Source organism: Equus przewalskii, chromosome 24 (assembly GCF_037783145.1).
Source record: "Equus przewalskii isolate Varuska chromosome 24, EquPr2, whole genome shotgun sequence".
Lineage (NCBI taxonomy): Eukaryota > Metazoa > Chordata > Mammalia > Perissodactyla > Equidae > Equus > Equus przewalskii.
Window position 1 is genome coordinate 15710058 of NC_091854.1, and position 20265 is coordinate 15730322.

The window sequence follows — 20265 nt, forward strand, 5'->3', positions numbered from 1 at the left end:
GTGTGATTATTAAAATAATTGTCACCATGACTTATAGATTTGACCTCCCCAGTATATTTGCCTTTAAAAAGAGAAGTTTGCTGGTCCAAATTAATCTCTAATTGTCCAAATATTTATATGAGATGAGATGGAGATATGTTAATCAGAAGACCTTACAGTGGCTCTTGTCTACTCATCCTTCTCCTGGCAGTGCACCCACTCTCACACCTACTTAAGACCTCCACCAAGTAGTACAATATGCAAATCAACACTGTCAGTTTCGTAAGGTCATATTCTACATTCCCCTATGCTCTTTGGCAAGTGTCTTTTCACCCCAGAATTCCCAGGAAAAGGAGAATTATAGTCAGACAAATGAGACAAGGCTTTGAAGAGTCATCATTCAAAATAGAAGTCACAATGGATAAGTGTGTCCAGTGTTGGAGACAAAGCTCCTTGGAGGCAGACCACCTGAGATCAAGATATATGACCTTGGGGTACTCATTTAACCTCTCGCCACCATTTCCTTATCTGTAAAATGGGAATCAATGCTGTTGCTGTGTGGATCTAGAAAGCAACGTACATGAAAGTATTGAGTAACATGAGCATGTTATAAATAGAAAACATTGTTATAATAGAGAGTTTAAGTAGAATATTTATTGTGTAATCATTACTCTTGAGCCAACAATTTTCCCCTTTGAAGAATAAATCCTCTGAAAGGCAAGCATGATGAGTATTTCATTCTTTTAATAATTTTTGATCCTTAAAATACAGCTCAGCATGGAGATTTCAAAATAAAGAAGCACATCATTTTTTCTCCATCATTGTTCTGATTCATAGGTGCTTTTTCTTAAGTTTGGGAATGACTACTGTGAGGTAGTATGTATAGTTTGCAGGCAGACATAACAAATTATTTGGAGCACAGAACTCATCAGTAATCAGAAGCCCTCAAAAACAGCCTTAATGGTAATTTTTCAACAACAGACATTGGAAATGTCACTGAGCCTTGGTTTTCTTATTGTTTAAAAAGAGATAATTCAACCATTTATTCAATAAATACCGTTAAGCACATTCTATGTGTTTGGCATCCGCGATGCAAATATCATTAAATGCTACCCTTACCCCTCAGGCTTCACCTGCCCTGTCTACCCCTCAGGAATTTTGTGAGGATCAAATTGGGTGTATAAGAATGTGACTTGGCCACTGTAAAAGTGTCTTCATCATGCCAAGCACCACTTTCAAGGATGCTAAACAGCTATGTTTAATTTTTAGTGAACGTATGACCGAAGGCATAGGTTTTCAAATATCCTAAGAAGGCTTACCAAGAAGGTCTATGGAGGTTTTGTCTTATTTTTTAAAACAACAAGAGATTTAAATGCAGAAAAAAAAAATGGACAGGATAAACACCTGAGCTTCTTCCTCCTTTTCCTTTCTAGATCCTAGAAAAGGCAAATGTCAGTAACAATAGCTGGAGAGTATATTTGAATAATAATGCTGCCCTGTTCTTTATTGTATTTGAATGTGTTCTAAACAGAGTCATCTTAACTTAAGTGATTACCTGCAACTTAAATAAATCCAATTTTAGTTAACCTTTCTGGAACTTTTAAGTCAGGAGCCAGGCATGCACAATGACAAATTCTTCTTTCTAAAACTTGATTTAAATGATGATTCATTAGTAAACTGGGTTATAATTTAAGATCATATATTTTTAGAGACTTAAATTTAAAATCAAGGACTTGCAATTGAATATTAAAGCTCAGAGAAAAAATAGAGCTCGGCAAGTGTGTGAGCAAGACATGGTTCCATGCCTTTTGGTGTGAGTCACATGTTTAATGATAAAATCAGGTCCTGTGTGGGATTGACTGACAAGAGTCATATGCTGTCCCGTGTGGAAGGAGGCTGATTTTTTTCCGCTAATGTTCTACTTCATTATTGCCTTTGAAAGGCCCCAACAGTTCTAGTCACATGTATGCTTGGAACGTTTCTACTTCAAGTTGATACATTATAGTGTCTCAAGCTTATTTCAGACAAGATTTCTCCCTTCTTTAGTACAATGGAAAGGTATTCTATGTGATTTGAAAAAAAAGAACTGTAGATCAGAGTGTCACGAAGAAAACATATTGCAGATCCTGACACACCTAATCAGCTTGCAGCCAGAAGGGGGGGTCTCAAAAATATTAGTGACACAAAAAATGTCTTTGGGAATATCTTCATTTTATATATATGATTTTTTTCCAAAGTGCTTCATTATTCATATATTATGAACTGTTCATAAGACTTGGCTTAGATCCTCTCCTTCAGGCACTTTGGTCTCCAGTGACCTGTTAAAATGGTCTTAGCACATTCACAAGGCTTTTCATTGCAGTCCAGCCTGTTTGTAAAAACGATCCATCAATATCATGTTCAGATGACAGTCTACGTAGAACCTGCCTTTGCTTAACCAGCCCGTCTAATGCTGAGAGCAAAGAATTCTATCCAGGAATGACATCTTGAATAAGTTTGGGTTGGGGTATATTGCATTCTTCTTCAAGACTATTTTTTTTCCTCTCTTCAGACATTTCCTTGCTTTTACAAGACTATAAAAATAGGAACACATTTTTCTTTCCTTTGAAATAATGTGGGCCCCAGTTTTTCTCTTCTCTGGGGTGAAAGATGATTAAATCTGTATGCAAAGAAGGAAATGTTTACAAAGCCAGGATTTTGATGTCATATGCAGAATTCAGCCCCAATGTCTATGACAGCCCATCCAACCTCTGGTTGTTGACATCAGCCGAATTATCTGATCTGACATTTATGGGGGCTATCATTTATAGGACTTTATGGTTGTCTTCCAAAATAATATGAAAGAAGCTCTGCAAAAGGTAGTTTCACAGTTGTTACCCACATTCTGACTGCTTTCTGTACTTGCAGGAGAAGACATGACTAATTAGACTGAATTAAAAATAGCCCAGAAAGCTGTCAGTGACAGTTATGCATTACATGCACTTGTTCTAGTCCAGATGCTGGAGATACAGCATACTTTTCTCCCTTTAGCAGCCCTTAATTGAGTTTCAAGTTTGTTTTGTGTACTTTTGAAAAGTTTTAATGGTTCCAAAAAAAAAAAAATGGACTCACTTTTTATTCTTTTTAACGTTACTACTCCATTAGTAATCTTTTCCTCTCCCAGGGTGGGCCGGCTGACACACAGCATGTGCCTCTTCTCTGGATGTGATGCTGTTGAAAGGGGTCCCCACCACTTCCTTTCTGCCTTCAGCACTCTTCACTGCATGCCCGAAGTCAGCTCATGTGCTTAATAGTAAACATGCAAACAGACCCAAAAAGATATGAGTTCATATGCCAGGGAATTGAGAGGAGGAGGAAATCCAAGAATATAAAGTACTGTTTGCCACACATCTCTGTAGTCCACAGTAATCCCAACTTTTTATTCTAGAGGGTAGAAGGCTGAAAACACCTTACTTATTTGTCATACTTAGAAAGAAATGACACCACCATTAGAGCCCTTCTTTGTGGGTTGGTTAACAGTGCATTACTCAGCATAAGTGCATCTAACTTTTATGAATCTATACTCCAAGCCTTGCATTATATATCCACTTAGAATGTCATCTTATTGTTTGTCCTCTCAAAAGCCCAGTGAGGAATATCCTATTAGTATCCGCATTCTGTAATCATGGAAACTGAGACTTAAAGAGATTAAATATTTTTTTCTGACACAAGAAAGCTAAGACATGGAAGAAAGAATACTCTAAGCCAGTGATGTTTGCCCACAAAAGCCCATGATTTTAAACGCTTTATCACATTGCATCTTCAGAGTCACAAAGTAGGGAAGAACTATCTATTTTGATATTGTCATTTTATAAATGATGAAAATAAGATCTTGTGAGTTAATGCTAGCTCCTTCTTATTTAGTGGCAGAACTAGAACTACAAGGAGTAAGTCTCCAAACTCTCAGTCCACATTTCTGGCAAGAAGCACTCTAACGATAACAGCAGATCCTTGATGAAATAATCCTGTTAAAATGCACTATCCAGATTGTTTATATTTTACACTGGTCTATCATTTTATGCCTAAGAACTGATAGGTATTCAGCGTTACCCACATATTAAGATACAAAATTCTGAAATTCAAAACTGTTAAAATATTGACCCCACTTCACCTCGAAGCTTGTGTCCTACGATACCTCTCCCTCAAACACTCCTTTCTGGTCATATGGCTTTATTCTTATCTCTCTGAATGCTCTATGTGCGTGTTTCATTGCATTATTAACCCTGTTTGGAATGTTTCCCCATTTCCTTTTCCCAACCTTATGAGACACCCTTATCCTCATGTTCCAGTGGAGGAAACTGAGGGTCACAGAGGTAGAGTCAGTAGCTTGACTTATTTCAATTGTCATTTCCTTAAGAGAAGGCGGCACAGCACAGGCTGCAATGACGTTAGGAGTTTGGGCATGAGAGAGACTTAAGGTTCAGTTCCCATTCTGAAAAGCGTTAGTTATACAAATTTAGTTAATTTCTTCCACCTCTCTAAACCACAGTTTCTTCATTTGAAAAATCGGGGTAAGAATACCCAACTCATTGGATTACAAGGCTCAAGGGTGACGATGTTAGACAAGCATCCAATACATAGTAGGCTCTCAAAAATGTTTAGTTTGCCTTCTCCTTTCCAGTCCATACAAATGCTGAAGAAGTGTTTGTTGTCAGCTTCAAAATTTTTGACTCAAGAAGTTGTTCAGCTGGAGAGCAGCCTGAGTAAATTGCTTTTTTGCCCAACATAAAAATGCTGAGTATCCAGTTGGAGATATGGACACCAAATGGAATGAGTAATTTAACAGGAAGAACTCTACTTTTCACAATTGCTCCTAGACTTACTGAGGAAGCAGACACACTAAACCATCTCCCTATTTCTTCATGGAGGAATATAAATCTGCAATGTAGGGTGATCATGAAAGAAGAGAGAGGAAGATAAGGGAGCTACGTGATGACGTATCTGGGCTGTGTTACTGGGGTTCAGGCCCAAATGCTTTCTTTAAGCATCATCCACAAGCAGAGCCCCCAGAAACACACTATTTCATCAGATGATAATAGGAATTGGATTATATAGAACTGTTTATACTTGGCTTCAATTTTTAACAACCGTATAAGTTAAAATTCAAAACTTCGGTGGACGGTATTTTAAAGAAGGATAGGAGGAAAAATTTCTAAATCACTAAGCATTGAGCTCCCATATTTTAAAGCTTAACTGATATATTTCCTTATACCTGCCTCTCAGCCAACAACAGTAATAATAGCAATGAACTCGTATAGCCCTTGTATAGTGGGTTCCATTACCCCTTTCATGGAAGAAGAAACTGAGATTGAAGGCGTGAACTGTGTTTCATGGTCTCAGTGAATGGACCGAATTGTGCCAAACGCTAGAAAAGATGTTTTCTTTCTTTTCTGAATCAAAGCATCTTTCCGGTTATATGATGATAATATTTTTAACTGTGACCTTTACTCCTCCGTGTTGATAATCACAGAAAAAAAGACAGGTTATAACAGACATTTTTTTTCTTTCTATGTAAAGGTAATTTAAATCTCTCCTTAAAATCCTTGTATAGATTTTATTAAGTAAACTTCTCCTGTGTAGGACACACAGGAATATTCAGAAGTCATTTTCTAAAGAATTCTCTCACCAGTAATTTGTAGAAGTTGCTGGGTTGCTAAACTATATTTAGGACATTGCTATAAGCTGTGTTTTTTTGAAATGAAATTAGTAAAGTGGACAATTCCTTCCTATTCAGCTCCAGTTGGTCAGGTCATCAACTATATTGTTTCTCCAGGGCCGAGTTTTTTTGCACGACTTTATGGTACACATTGAGCCTCAAAAGTGACTGGAAAATTTATTATGAGATCCGATTTGACTCTTCCCAGATAGAGAGTGACTTGTGCATCCATTAGAATAGGCTGGACTTACCTATGCTAACAAATAACTCCAAAAACTCAGTGTTCTGAAACGATACATAGATTTTCCACTCAGGCTTCATGAGCAAAGCAGATCAGCAGGAAGGCTCTGCCCATCATAATGATTCAAGGACGGAGCTCCCAGATGCTCCATGTTAACATGCACTGCCATAATCACTGTGGTAGGAGGAAGGGAGAATGGCACATCACACAGTGGCTCTTGAAGCTTCCACCTGGGGGAGACATACATTATCTCTGCGCATATTTAATTGGCCAAGGCAAGTTCATGGCCATGCCTAATTTCAAAGAAGGTAGAGAAGTATAATTCTACATTTGTCTGAAGGAAGAGGCCTGGATTATATATAAATAGCCCTCATGCTTACCAAAGCTGGTATTCCAACTTCACTTGGCTGATGGTTTGGTGTCGTTTGCCTTGGAGTCCTTTTAATTAGGAGAGGTCAAGACATCTACTTCAGAAGAAGCTAAACTCCTTTTTGCCAGTCCTTACGTGGCTGGCCTTCAAGGTTTGGCAAGATACCATGTTTATTTTGCCATGCCTAGGATGTGAACTTGTTTCACTTCTTTGGCCAATCCCACTATGAATGGAAGCAACGAAATTTTATGTATTAGGAGAGAAAGTTAAATCAAATTTTTCAAAAGATGCTTGAGTAAATGTCAATCACTTAGGCTTCATGAGTTCCCCCTTATTCTATCCATTGCACTTTATCTTGATTGGCTTGGAAGTAATGGGATAAGCATGAAAACTAGAATTAGTTTCCAAATTTGAAGATGCTATTTCATTATCTATTTAGCATATACTCTCTTCTCTCTTATGGAAAAGATGAAGATACAGTCTGGTAATAATTACTTCAGCTTTGTAACAAACAATTGCTATAATTATTCTCTAAAGTCAAATAAAGCAAAAATGCTGTATTTTTAATGTAAAAAATGCCCTCATGTTAAAGCACAGAAAATGTAGTTATAAGATATGATTCAACGTAGATTAAAGAGAAGTATATTGGCCAAATTAGGTGATAACAACACACATAGACAGAAGTAATTGACTGTAAATAAAAAGATTTAAGGGTGTGGTTGTACCTAAAGAAATATCAGTATAAAAGCACTTAATATTTGTAACTTTTTACTAACTTTACCTAATTTGTTATTCTTTTTAAAAAGGGGAATAAACATTTATACTCTATATCTCAGGAAAATTGCGCTTATTTTTGTTCAGACTTTACATATTGGATTACATTTTCTTCTGGTTCCAAGGCATCCTCATGTCAGGAACAGAAAATAAGGACTTTGAATCACTAAATATGAACAACTAAACTAATGAAGTGAGAGTCAGTGACAAAATGGCCGACATTCCTGCGAAAAGCTTCTATTACTGTTGTTCCAAATAGTATAATATTGAATGTCATGTAACAGTTTTGCCCTTACTCTCTAACACGTGATTATGTGACTATGACATATTCCTATATCTAAGCAGCTGACCTGTTTTGGGATAAAATCCAAGATACCTTCATGATATTCTAAATTTTTTTTTGTACAGTTTTTAGTAAGGCATTAAAAGATTGATATTAAGATGGTATTTAGCCCAGAAGGACTTGAAACATTCTAATACTCTTAAAGTTGGCATCTTTACACCTCAAAAGGAAATAAATTCACCAAAGAGAAATACATGCACCAAAGACAATCCTGCAAATTAATATTACCTCAGGACTATGGCCCAAATCCCAATATAGAATCCTTATGAGGTAGACATCCACATGTGTAGACATATCTTTCCTGGATAAGGATCATTCTAGAACAGGATCCAAAGGAGGCTCAGCTGTTACCTCTTCTTTTTTTCTCATTAAAACTACACACTAATATTGAAATTATTTTTCAGAAAAATATATCAGAAAAATCTCTGATTTGGATAGGCTTTTGGAAATCGCGGGGAACTGAGAAGTCAGAAGGGGCAGTCTTAAGGCTTGCTTCACCTCACTGCTCTGACATCCCAGGAGAAGAAATGTACTACAATATATGCCTATTATGTGTCTCTTTGGGTAAGATTTAGGATAGCGCCTGATTAGTCAATTGTGATGGTGGTGTAGGTGAATTGTGGATATAGAATGAATGTTCTGTGGTGGTTCTGCATTTTTCAAAACAACTACAGAACCTGTATTTATTTGTAAGAGCTTGAAAGGAATGGTTATAAATTCAAGTGTATGACCAACGGTACCTTCTACATAGCACACACCTAAAGACTTTGCTTTGATTTATTGAAAATAAAGAGTAATGTATACAGAATAGCTTGATCGCAGCTCTGGCTTTCTAGACTCATGAATACACCAAATTTTTGCAGCAATTAATCACTGTACTCTTTGGCTGCTGATTGCCAACTATGAGTTGGTCTTTTAATTATTGTCTAAAGCCATATGTGTTGAAGTTGCATGGCAATACCCTTTGAAACATTTTTCCCATGTTGCTTGCAGCAGTCTTAATTTGAGCATGTTAAATGGGGATCTACCTTTTTTCCCCCAATATCTACATTTATAGATCACAGTTGCATTATCTTTCGTTAAACCCAGTTTCTGGAGTTGTTTCAGGGCCAAGTGGCATAATAGAAATACTTCAGAGTGGTCAGATATCCAAATCACATATTCCACTTTAGAAGACCTATTATTGAGGACCTTGGTACGTTTACAATAATTGCCAATTATTGGGAACTGTTTATGTATAAGGAAATGGAATTAGCTCCTTAAGTATACAATATTTCTAATGCTCAAAACTGCCCTACTAAGTGCATAAACTTATCACTATTTTAGAATGAGGATCCTGAGGCTGGAAAACTAATCAATTTGTTGAGTCACACTGCAAATAGCACTGAGATTAGAATCCAAGTCTGTTTGAATCCAAAACCATCAAAGTTATATAATAATTTCTGGCCCACTTTCTCATCTATAAAATGGAGGTAATTATATGTATTCACATGGATGTCATGATGATTATATTAAATTCTATATCCGAACAAACTCAATGGCTAAAATCTTCAAGAGGGACTTCTAGTTATACTGCTAGCCAACACCACTCAAAAGTTGGTGACCCTGGGAAAATCATAACCTCAATTTCTCCAGTTTTTTCATCAGTAAAATGGGCATAATGGTTCTTTTTCCATAAGTTTTTTGTGAGGATAAATTGAGATTAGATATATCAACTGCCTAGAATAAGACCTGGAGCATAGTAGGAGCTTAATTAAATATGTGTTAATAAGTATTTGTAAATTAAAGAATGCCTGCTGTCACTTGGTATAATATTAAGCATAACTAATAAAGGATGAGGAGAAACTTACTTAGGCTTCCACAGAGTTCAAAGTCTTATGAAGAAGTTTGGATATTACCCTTATTTTATTTCTTCATTTTCGTTTGAGATCAGAGGACTGATTTCTATGCGCAGGCTTTTTCCAGAACGTGCTAGCCTTCTTGATGTAATTTCCTATACATCAATCAGTGTATCATTGGATAATGTGCTGAGGAGTCAAGTGACAGCATCTTAGGAGATGGTGCAAACTCTAAGTGCTCACAGGGGATCTCATTTTGTCGTGCTCTTTAAAAATAATCTCTACGATTAATTCCTTGCTGCCATCCATTTTATCAGTTCAAGTTGCGAGTGATACTCGGTGACTAAAATTTATTCAGTTCTGACATTTTTCTATTTTAATTTCAAAAAACGGATATATATATATATATATGACGTAATTTACTAGCTTAACAACATACCGATATCTAATGTTTTTTAGGTTTAATATTTAGTGGGGAGTACTGTGTACTTAAAATAAAAAAAATGAACTTTCAAAAAAAAAAAAACACGGATATATATTTGATAAAGGTTACGTGTTAGCATTTGAGCCAGTGGGTCCAACATGAGGTTTTTGCAAAGACTTTAAAATACTAGGCTTTAATAAATTCTTTAACTACTTTTTTGCATTTCATTAAGTTACACTTGGAATTGCTTGCTGATTAGCCACTTCACAGAGAAAGTGAAGTTAAAGTTATTAAAACATCTTTAGTGCCTTGGAGGAAGTATGTTATTTAGAGAAATAACAAAAACTGAATTGCTTATAATTTTACTCATTGAATGTTGTATCTCCCCACCCCACCCTCCCCCCTTGCAATACTACTATAAGCACAAAGAATCTGGGTATTTGGAAATATTTTGTTTCTTATTCTTGAGTATTTTTAGAAATGCTAATAGCTCACATTTAATCATCATTTTAAGGGTTCTGAGAATACGTAGTTAAAATTAATTTTAAAATATAGCATAGAGCATTTCTCTGTTCTTTGGCATGTGCAGTCACAAGAGGTATCATGTACACACCAACGTGTATTATCAACTTCCAAAAAATTAGAACAGAAAAAAATTTAAGCTGTAGACTTCACACAGTGCGATCTCCCTTTAATGACTCAGAAAGCGTTTAAAGACTGAAATGCCATGTGGTCAATATTATGAACACAATTTATTTCTATAACACTTCTTTACTACAGATTTTTAGAGGTGCCAAATGAATAGCATACTCCAGTTAATCAACTGTAATGCCTTTCCTTTTAGGAATTCTAATTTATAACAGTGATTCTCAAAGTATGGTTCCCAGACCAGCAACATTAGTGTCATCAGAGAGCTTTGGGCCTTTCTCCAGACCTACTGAATCAGAAATTCTTAGGATGGGGCCAGCAATCTGTTTATCAAGATTGCTGGGTGATTCAGGTGCAGATAAATTTGAAAACCCCTGAATTAGAGATTCACTATGGAATAAAAGAAACATGCGCTTATGAGCTGGATCCTCTGGGTTATCGACTACAGGGATACAATGCCAGGCGTTGGGCAATCCCTTTAAAGTAAAGTGTGGGTCTTAAGCAGCAATAAATTTGAAGGAAAAAATCCTGTTTCTACTAGGGGCAATAGATTGTTCTGAGACCTGAAGAGCCTCATGAGGAGTGTTGCTTTAGATTAACATCTTTGTGAACATATAACCGCCAAGCAATTCCTTCACCACAGTTTGGCTTCAGTTTTAGGGAACCCCAGAAGGATGGGCGTGTCCAAGGGCTTGGTCGTTACCAATTCCTCAAGTTGCCTAGGGGGATCACTTGGATTTCTGCTATTCTTTTTGCAAGAAATAAGGAGTGAGGAGATATCTAAGGCTTTTTAAAATTAGAACTGAAGACAACTCAAGGGACGATGAAATAAACTAAATTTCAGGTGTAGGAAAAAGAAAACAATGTTAACTGAATGTAAGGTTGCCAGATAAAACACAAGATGCATTGGAATTTCAGATAAAGCACACATGATTTTTAGTACAAGAATGTCTCATACAATATTTGGGGGAATACTTATACTAAAACCACTATTTGTTAATATTTAATAGTCAATCCTTCCAACAGTCTTTGAGTAGTGTTTTACTTATTGTATGTAGTCAAATCTGGTATTTGCTGCTATGCTGATAGGTTAAAATTTTTTGTGTTGTGTTGATAGGTTACAGAAATTTACAGCTTTCTTTTTTTTACTTGTCAAATATATCAATAACATGCAGGTTTTTAAATCGACACTTGATGGAGAAAGATAAAGTATATATCTAAATATTAATGATATATTTTTGTGTGAATTATCTTCACCTAGAAAACTATGCTGTATTTTATGTGATTTTAATTAATATGAAAACTAAATATGATTCCATTTATCTTCCTAGTTCATAGGAAAGATATCTTACTCCTTAAAGTATCAAATATAGTTTCTTTTAAAACAACCTTACATTGTTTAAATGAATTCTGGAAGTTTAGTATTTCCAGCATAATTGGTGAATAGTTTTTAGGAGTAAGGAGAATCTCGCATCTGAATAATTACAGGAACATCTTCCATTTGTACGATATTATAGCAGACAATGCCCTTCTATAGATACCAAATTTTTGATTCTTACCATTTTGATTTGTGAGATATGCTGTAAGAGAATACATTACATAAATCATTTTTACCAATAAGGAAATTGAGGGAGAGAAATGCTATGAGACTTGACTTGCATATGATCACTTTTGGGAGAACTATTCTGAATACATGCCTGGTACAAAATGGCATTGTGTACTCATCCTGAGATGAGTACTTCTACATGCTTACATCATTGACTCCTCTTATACATCCTGTATGAAAGAGAATCAGATTACATTTTGCCCTTTACAAATAAATGAATGTAAGCTCAGAAGAATAATTTACCAAAGATTCCAGGATCATCACATCATGAATGATGGAGCAATGACTTCAGTACAGTGCTCTGTCAACCATGCTGTAAGTAGACCCTTCTTGAAGTATAAACAATCAATCCTTTATTTATCAATTTTGGTAAGTTCAGGAGTTGTTTCATTTTCAGAAACTACAAACCAAGCTTTTACAAAATGTCTCTTTTCCCTGTAATGAACATCACAATTCATTTAAAACTTCAGAGGAAATAAAATATAGTAGAAGACCTTGATTAATAATAAATGCTCTCAGTGACACTATTGAATCAGATGACAAAAGGACTAAAATTACCCTTCAGATAAAGACCCATAGATTCATAAGGCCAGGAGAATTAAGATTGTACCAAAAATCCAGTTAAGTTCTTGCTTCTGCTTAAGATGTAGAAAACTAGAAAGAATGCTGCTGCCGCCTTAACAAGAAAAAGCTTAACAAGTTACAAAATAAAAAATTTTTATAAACCCATCAGAAAGCAGAAGATACAGGACAACCAACCAGCCTGAAATCATAGAAAAAAGACAGGCTTCTCCAAGGAGACACGACATGAGGATTGGCTTGCCTGGAGTGGGTAAAAAGCATGGGAGGAAAATGGGGCCACCAGAGAAGCAGGTAATGATTTCACTTAAAATATCTGATGAATTGCTAATGTCAGAGTACAAACTAGCATGAAAGTATAGAATTCCTTGGAGCTACAGACACAAGGAGAGTTGGTAAGCAGTCACAGACCCTTCTCCATAGACCTAACCATATACTCACAAGCAAGGTCAGGGGTTGGGTGGGAACAGAGACAACTTCCTTTGGTGGTGAAGGTCTTGAAAAGGGGAACAGTGTCTGTGCAGGACAGGCATGAAGCCATGACTGGATCATTCTCTCCTATTTCCCCTATGAATCAAAAGCTTTACACCATGGGGAGAAAGACAGCAAACTCTTTTGTCTGTAGAGGTGAAAAAGCATTGAAACCAAGGCAAGGAAACAGGAAAAACTCTCTACGCGGATGGAAGAGCAGGGAATAAACTTGGGCCCAGACCATTAGAGATTTCCACACCAGTGGGAGAGTAGCTATAGTAGCTTCTCTCCCACCCAAGACCTGTTAAAGATACAAGGTGGAGTTTGGCTGCCATACAGAGGAGAGACAGCATCACTGAGAAAGCTTCACACCAGAGATGTAAAGATACAGAGCTTGACTAAGGCAGAGTCTGAACCAGAACAACAGAAAAAAAAACCCCAAAATTCCTACTAGGTTAGCAAGCATGAAGAAACAAGTAAATGCAGTCCACTTCTAGAGGAGATCCGGGAACCTGGAACTCTCTGTGTGATGCATGCTGTGTGAGAAAGCCTAAAAGTTGATCATGGGACAGAAACATTGAGCAAAATGTTCTGGAAACTCAACCTCTAACCTGGATACAAGGAATACAAAAGAGATTTGACAGCTGTAGTATGCTGAAGATAACCATAGGAGCAGCAACAACAAAAACAATTGTAACATCTGGTTCATTTCCTAACTAGATTGACTCAATCTGCCCACAATAAAGACCTAGTAGAAGAAGGGCTATATCTATTTTTAGGCATAACTACTATTTATCTGTCTCTACTCTCTTATACATTATGTCTAGCTTTCAATAAAAAATTACATGACACATGGAAAAGAAAAAAAAAAATCAAGAGACAATGTGTCTACTTGACCAGACTAAGATACAACCCAGATGTTGAAATTATCAAACAAGGAATTTAAATATATGTACAAATAGACTTTAAAAGATACTCTAGAGCAAAGGACAGTCATCTCTCTGTTCGTAAGACACATGGGAAAATGGACACCAGCGGAAGATTGTTTCCCAACAATATACATCCTTTGTCTACACTTTCTTGGCTTCTAGTGAAATTTCTCTTGAGTATGCCATTTTGTTGGCAACTCTGATTAATCTGCCTGACAGAAGCTAGGACCAACTCCATTCAACTTGTGTCATATAGCATTTAGTTAAGGCTTTTATCTATAGCACTTTGAGCCGAAAGGTGAGGCTAACTAGCAGTATTCAACTCAAATAAGATCCCAGGCTCCTGGAACTAGCCATCTGGTCTTTCTTAGAAATCCAGGTGGCTTTATCCTTAAGTTTCTATTTTAACTTTCCCCCTTGGCTAGAGGCATTAATTCAGGTACTGCAGGATGTATTAGTGATTTCAGTAACTACATCCTGGTCCACAGGAGAAAATCTAGACCAATTCTATATCCATACCAAACCTGGATGATAAATTGAGACCAAACTAAATGCCTTTCAGGATTGAGGTGACATCTTTGATTACTTCCTTCAGTTAAAGTCAGGGACAATTTCCTTCCCATCTCTTCTAATTGGATGGCACCATGATAGAATTAAATAGCCAACGGATTATCATAAATTATGAGTTATATACCCCTCCAGGAAGCTCTCTTAAGTAACCAAGGATAGTCTCATTTTGGAGAGTTCCTTGCAGTCATCTGCTGCAGATGCAATCTACTGGTTTTGTTTCCTTAAACATTTCAAGTCTCTTATAACCCTCCCTGAGGTACAAGTCATCATGTTTTTAGGAGTGAGGCAAGTTAATTCCTGGCTTCCATACAAGAAGTAGAGTCCCAAGGGTGCACATGGTGCCCTGTAGTAAGGTGTTGTTTACCATTGTTGGGTAGCCCACGTAGGACTCTCCTCAGTAGGAAGGCACAAGCTGACACTGCTCCTAAGTTAGCCTCCTGACTGGCTGGCTGGCAAACCTTAGGATTCCCAGTTGAACTAAATAATTGAAGCTAGTCCTTATTTTTAGAGGCACTATCTGACAGCAATAAGTTCAACCCCTCATATTTGTCTACATCACCAGCCCATTGGCATTTATCCACCCTGCAGAAAGGGTGAGTGATAGCAACAATAATGAAACTGGGAAAGATATCAGGAGCTTTGATAGATGCTTTACGTTGCAAGTGTAGGAACTGGGGCCAACTCCTATGGTTTCCAACACTCAGTGAGGTTAAGGGGGAGGGTAGTTAAATTGTGTCAGAGCCATCTGGCAGGAGATGGCAGACTCAGCAGTCAATTGCATTCAAGGTGCTTGCAACAGCTTGGGAGAGCCTCAGCAGGGCCTTTTCCTTCATGAGTTAATTTTCAGGGGTGATTCTGAAAGACAAAAATTATTAATATTTTTCTCTCCCTCACAGCTCCTGGGGTCTGACGTGTTCTCTCCACAGGTGCCAGGATTTTGTTTTTCCTCTTCCACCCCAAAATTGGTGCTTTGTATTGCAGTAATCATAACTTTATCTTTTTTGTAATCATTCTCTATTTCACCCAGACCTTTGTTCCAGAAAGGTCAAGTGCAAGCAGGACAGGACATTTTTATCAAACTGACAAAAATTCATTATGTCCCGCACCTTTGGTATGTGTGGGCATCAACAACATGATCATTATCCTTATGACATAGGATCGTGTCAATCCAACAATAGAATCTAGGTAGCTGAATCAAAATTAAGTTTGAATCACTTATCCTCTCTTTCGGCCAGGCTGCAACTCAGAAATTGTACCAAAAAGACTTGTGCAACATTCTATCATGGAAAAGAAAGGAGAATCAAGCCCAGGAATGGTCAGGGCAAAATATCGAATTTTCAAAATAGTTCTATATAGTCCCCACCCTTTTCATACTGATCATTACCCAGGAAGCGTTGTAGGGAAATGATCCCTTTCTGGGGACAGCCACATTCAATGACTAAACTACTTTACAAAAGAAGAGGCAAGTAGAGTCAGAAATACTTCTAAGTTACTTTTTGAGGAGGCCCTTTCAATGCTCAAACTTACCAGATACGTGTGGATGATACAGCATGAAAGTCCATCAGCTTTATTGAGTGGATCATCAGATTGCAAGTGATTCAGAAAGCTACAAATATGACTCAGATTAGGATCAAGGGCAACAGTAGTGTGGCCAGATTTGCTGATTGGACTGGAAGAGCATCACCGTGACCTGAAAAAGCGGTGAGAGCACTGTGGCACCACCGATAGCCCATCAAAGGGATGAAAGGTCTAACTTAGTCAATTTGCCAGGACTGAGTGGAGGCCATGCGCCATACAATGTGACCTCCCTCACTATGAAAAAATGGGTCAACTTTGTCAGGAGTCACAATTTCTGACATGCATTAGGAACTTCTGCCTCAGAGGCATAGAATCTTTTACTTTGTTTCCAGTCTCTAATAATGAATATATTGCCATGTCTGGTAGCATGATGGATCTGGGCGACTATGGTGGCAATTTGGAGTGGGCAGGCTTGATCAGCAGTTTGATTCTACTCAGTCTTGTTAAAGAATGGGATCTCAACATGGACATGAGTGACCCATACAGTTTGATTTGTAGCCATGATTTATTTCTGTAGTTCACAGCTCCAAAAAGAGGTATGTTTAATTTGTCAGTTTGTAGTTTTCCGTAACAGCTAGACTATTGGCAACAAATCAGTAAAACTACAGCAAAGTTCATCAAAAGAAATAGTGGCTGTGAGAATGGCTTTGGATTCTGTCCCCCAAGTGGAGCGACTGCATCCACTCTTGATTCTGCATAGCTGAGGTTGAAGTTGAATGGCTGCAGCAGCCAGATGGAAAATATCAGGTTTTGGCCTACTAGAGCCACCAGTGGACCCTGCCCAGGCTTTTAGGAACCCTCTGGAGCCAGTGGCTTTCTTCACATGGAGGAATGGAGGATAAAGTTTCTCACAGAGGAGTAGCTGTCACTTATTCTTGCAAAGCCAAGACGCCTCTGAGTCCCACTGTGTTCTTAAACCTGCCGTTTACAATGCAAAGCTGATCGAGACCTTCCCATCTTGCTAGTTGAGTCCAAGTTGATATATATTCGAATGGAAATATCAGGCCAGAGCGTCACGAGGTCTTCTTGGGTCAGGAGTTCAGTTTTGAGAAGAGCTGAGAAGCAAGCTAATAGTTGCTTCTTAGAACGGGTGGTAACTGTGTTACAGAGGCTATAAGTCCAAACCCTAAAGGGCTTCCCTGAGTGGAAGTTGCCTTGCTTTGACAGAGGCTGTAATCGGCAAAGTCATTAGTCACAGAGACTTGCAACTCAAAAGGGTCATTAGGGGAGTGGAGTTCCAAATGTAGAGTATGCCACAGCTTCCTGGACAGCTTCCAACACAGCCTGCTGCTTTGGGACCCACTCAAACTTCGCTGATTTGTGGCTTAGCCAACATAAAGGACCAAGTAGAATGCCGGGGGGGGGGGGGGGTGGGGGTGGGGGGCACATACTGTCTTTAATCCTCAAGCAGTCCACTAAAGGGTTGGGCCCCATTTTGGTGGTAGGAGGCTGAAATAACATTTTTTCCTTGACTGCTGAGGGATTGACATTATGAATCTGCACATGTAATCACAAGAAACTTTACTTGGTGACTCACATAATGCCTTCTCCTTGTTCCAGTGGGAAACAGCCTTCCAAGTTTGCTTGCTGTACAAACATCCTTGAAAGACAGTCCAGAAGAAAGGGCAGGCAGTGCCTCTGCTCACAAGAAATGCAGAAATGTGAGAAACCAGTGGAGAATTGTCTCTGAGTACTGTAGACTAAAAAGGGGGAATTTCACTTCATGTAAATTATACCTGATTTTTTTAAAAATCCATTTAAGTTTTCATTCAAGAAATCAGGAGGATGGAGGATGGGAGTATGAGGTGATCTGGAAACTGTTTCTTCTCTCTCCTCAAGGGATTTCTTTTCTATGTGAGTTTTTTTTTTTAATGTATAATTGAATTAGAAACAAAACAAAAACAAACAAAACTATGTATGTTTTTAAGTGAAAGGACCTAGTAGTAAACTAAGCAGTCAAATGTCATTAGCACTAAATTCATTAAATTGAGTTCGATCAGCTCTAGGTACCTTGAGAAATCTACTCAGATAAGTGAATACATGACCCTTGATATTATAATTACCAATTATTCTCAGAAAATGCAAAATGTACGATGATGTGTTTGTTAATAGTCCACAGGATCTGATGTAATCAGGAAGAATTAAGTCTTGTAGAATTCCATGAGAAGAATGGAAGTCCCTGTAATTTATTACTCTGAAACTCAATATTTTTGTGATATAAACATAAATTATTCTAGATTACTCTATAGACAAGGGTTTCGGGGTCTTTGGACCATATTAATGGTTCTAAGCTCTGGCTGCATATGAGAATTACCTGGAGAGCTTTACAAATAATGATGCCAGACTTCACGCCTACAGATTCCAGTTTAATTGGTCTGGGGTGGGGCTCATGCCTTGGTGTTGTTTAAAAAGTTATTCCAGGCTTACAACCAGAGTTGAAAACCACTGGCCTATGCCATGGAATATGCTGCCGTGTAATTCTCTTTAGTTGCTTAGTCTGTGAGAAAAGTTCTAACACAGAGCTTGTAGCATTATCTAACTATATGAAAAATAAAAGTACACGAAGCAGTTTAAGAATTTCACGGCTTTGACTTTAAAATTCAAAATGAAAGGTGAGACTCAAATATGTCATTAATTTATTTCAGCAGTTTTTAATTTGGGGGGGGTGGAGGTGGAAAATCAGAACCATCTGGGTCATTTTTCCAAATTAAAATAGCCATGTTCCCACCAGGAAATTCTAATATTTGGAAAAGAATGTGGTGGGGAAGGGAGAGATGTATAATTTTTGAGAGTTCTCCATTTGATTCTGATCCCCACCATGGCCACCACCACTCCATCTTTTGTGGAAAACCCCTGGTTTCTCTGTTTTGCTTCTAACTTGTCAAAGAAGTTAGACATATGCTGTAATGGCCAGTGGCCAGCTTCAAGTCTCTACCTTCTTGTTATGTGATCAGATTAATAATTTGGGAAGTCTCAAAATATAAGTCTGACAAGAGGAACACTGTTGTTTGGGAAAGACATCACAAGTTAGAGTAATTTAGGCACAGAAATAGCCAAAAGATTTCCCACTCTAAAAAAAAAATAAACTTATTCTAGGAACAACTACAAACTTGTGCTTACCCTTGGGCAGGTGAAAATCATTCAATTAAAAGAAATGATTGGGCCGGCCTGGTGGCACAGTGGTTAAGTTCGTACAGTCCGCTTTGGCTTCCTGGGGTTTGCGGATTTGGAACCAGTCATGGACCTACACACTGCTCATCAAGCCACGCTGCGGTGACATCCCACATACAAAATAAAGGAAAATTGGCACAGATGTTAGCTCAGTGACAATCTTCCTCACCAAAAAAAAGAAAAACAAAAGAAATCATATTAATAAATTCAAAGTATCATATTCTGGAACCCAAATTTCTCAATAGAGTTTTCTAACTAATCCAGATAAAGCCACAAAAAGAGTTCCATCACTTTGAAACTTTAAAAAAAAATCAATTTCAAAACTTCCTGGGGCTGGCCCCATGGCCAAGTGGCTACGTTTGCGTGTTCCACTTCAGTGGCCCAGGGTTTCGCTGGTTTGGATCCTGGGCATGGACATGGCACTACTCATCAGGCCATACTGAGGTGGCGTCTGACACAGCACAACCAGAGGCACTCACAACTAGGATATACAACTATGTACTGGGGTGCTTTGGAGAGAAAAAGAAGAAGAAAAAAACAACTTCCTTTCTATGAATACACTATGTTTGTACCTTGCTCAGAGAGATAAGCAGGAGGTGAGCTCTGTACAGTGTCTTAACCCCTTGCTACTCAAAGTATGGTCCACGGACCAGCAGCATCGTATCACCTTGGGACTTGTTAGAAATGCAAAATCTCAGGCTCCACCCCAGGCCAACTGAATCAGAATCTGCATTTTCACAATCCATCCATGAGAGAGATGCACATTAAAACTTAAGAAGCACTGCTCTGGCCCATTGTTTTGAAGATTGTCATCTAAACGGCTATCCAGAAATGTGCTGTAGTGCCTAGAATGTCTGTAAAACAAACAGAACAAAAAATAATCCATTTAACAGAATTCTTTAAAAAATACAAAAATAAGAGCTTTAAAAATCTCTTTAGTTCTTTCCTTAAGTCATTGAGCAAGATCCTTACAATACAACATGGTGGGATTTTCATCCTTCCCTTTGAGTCCAGTCAATACACAATAGAGCTGCAGTGAGCTCGCTGGT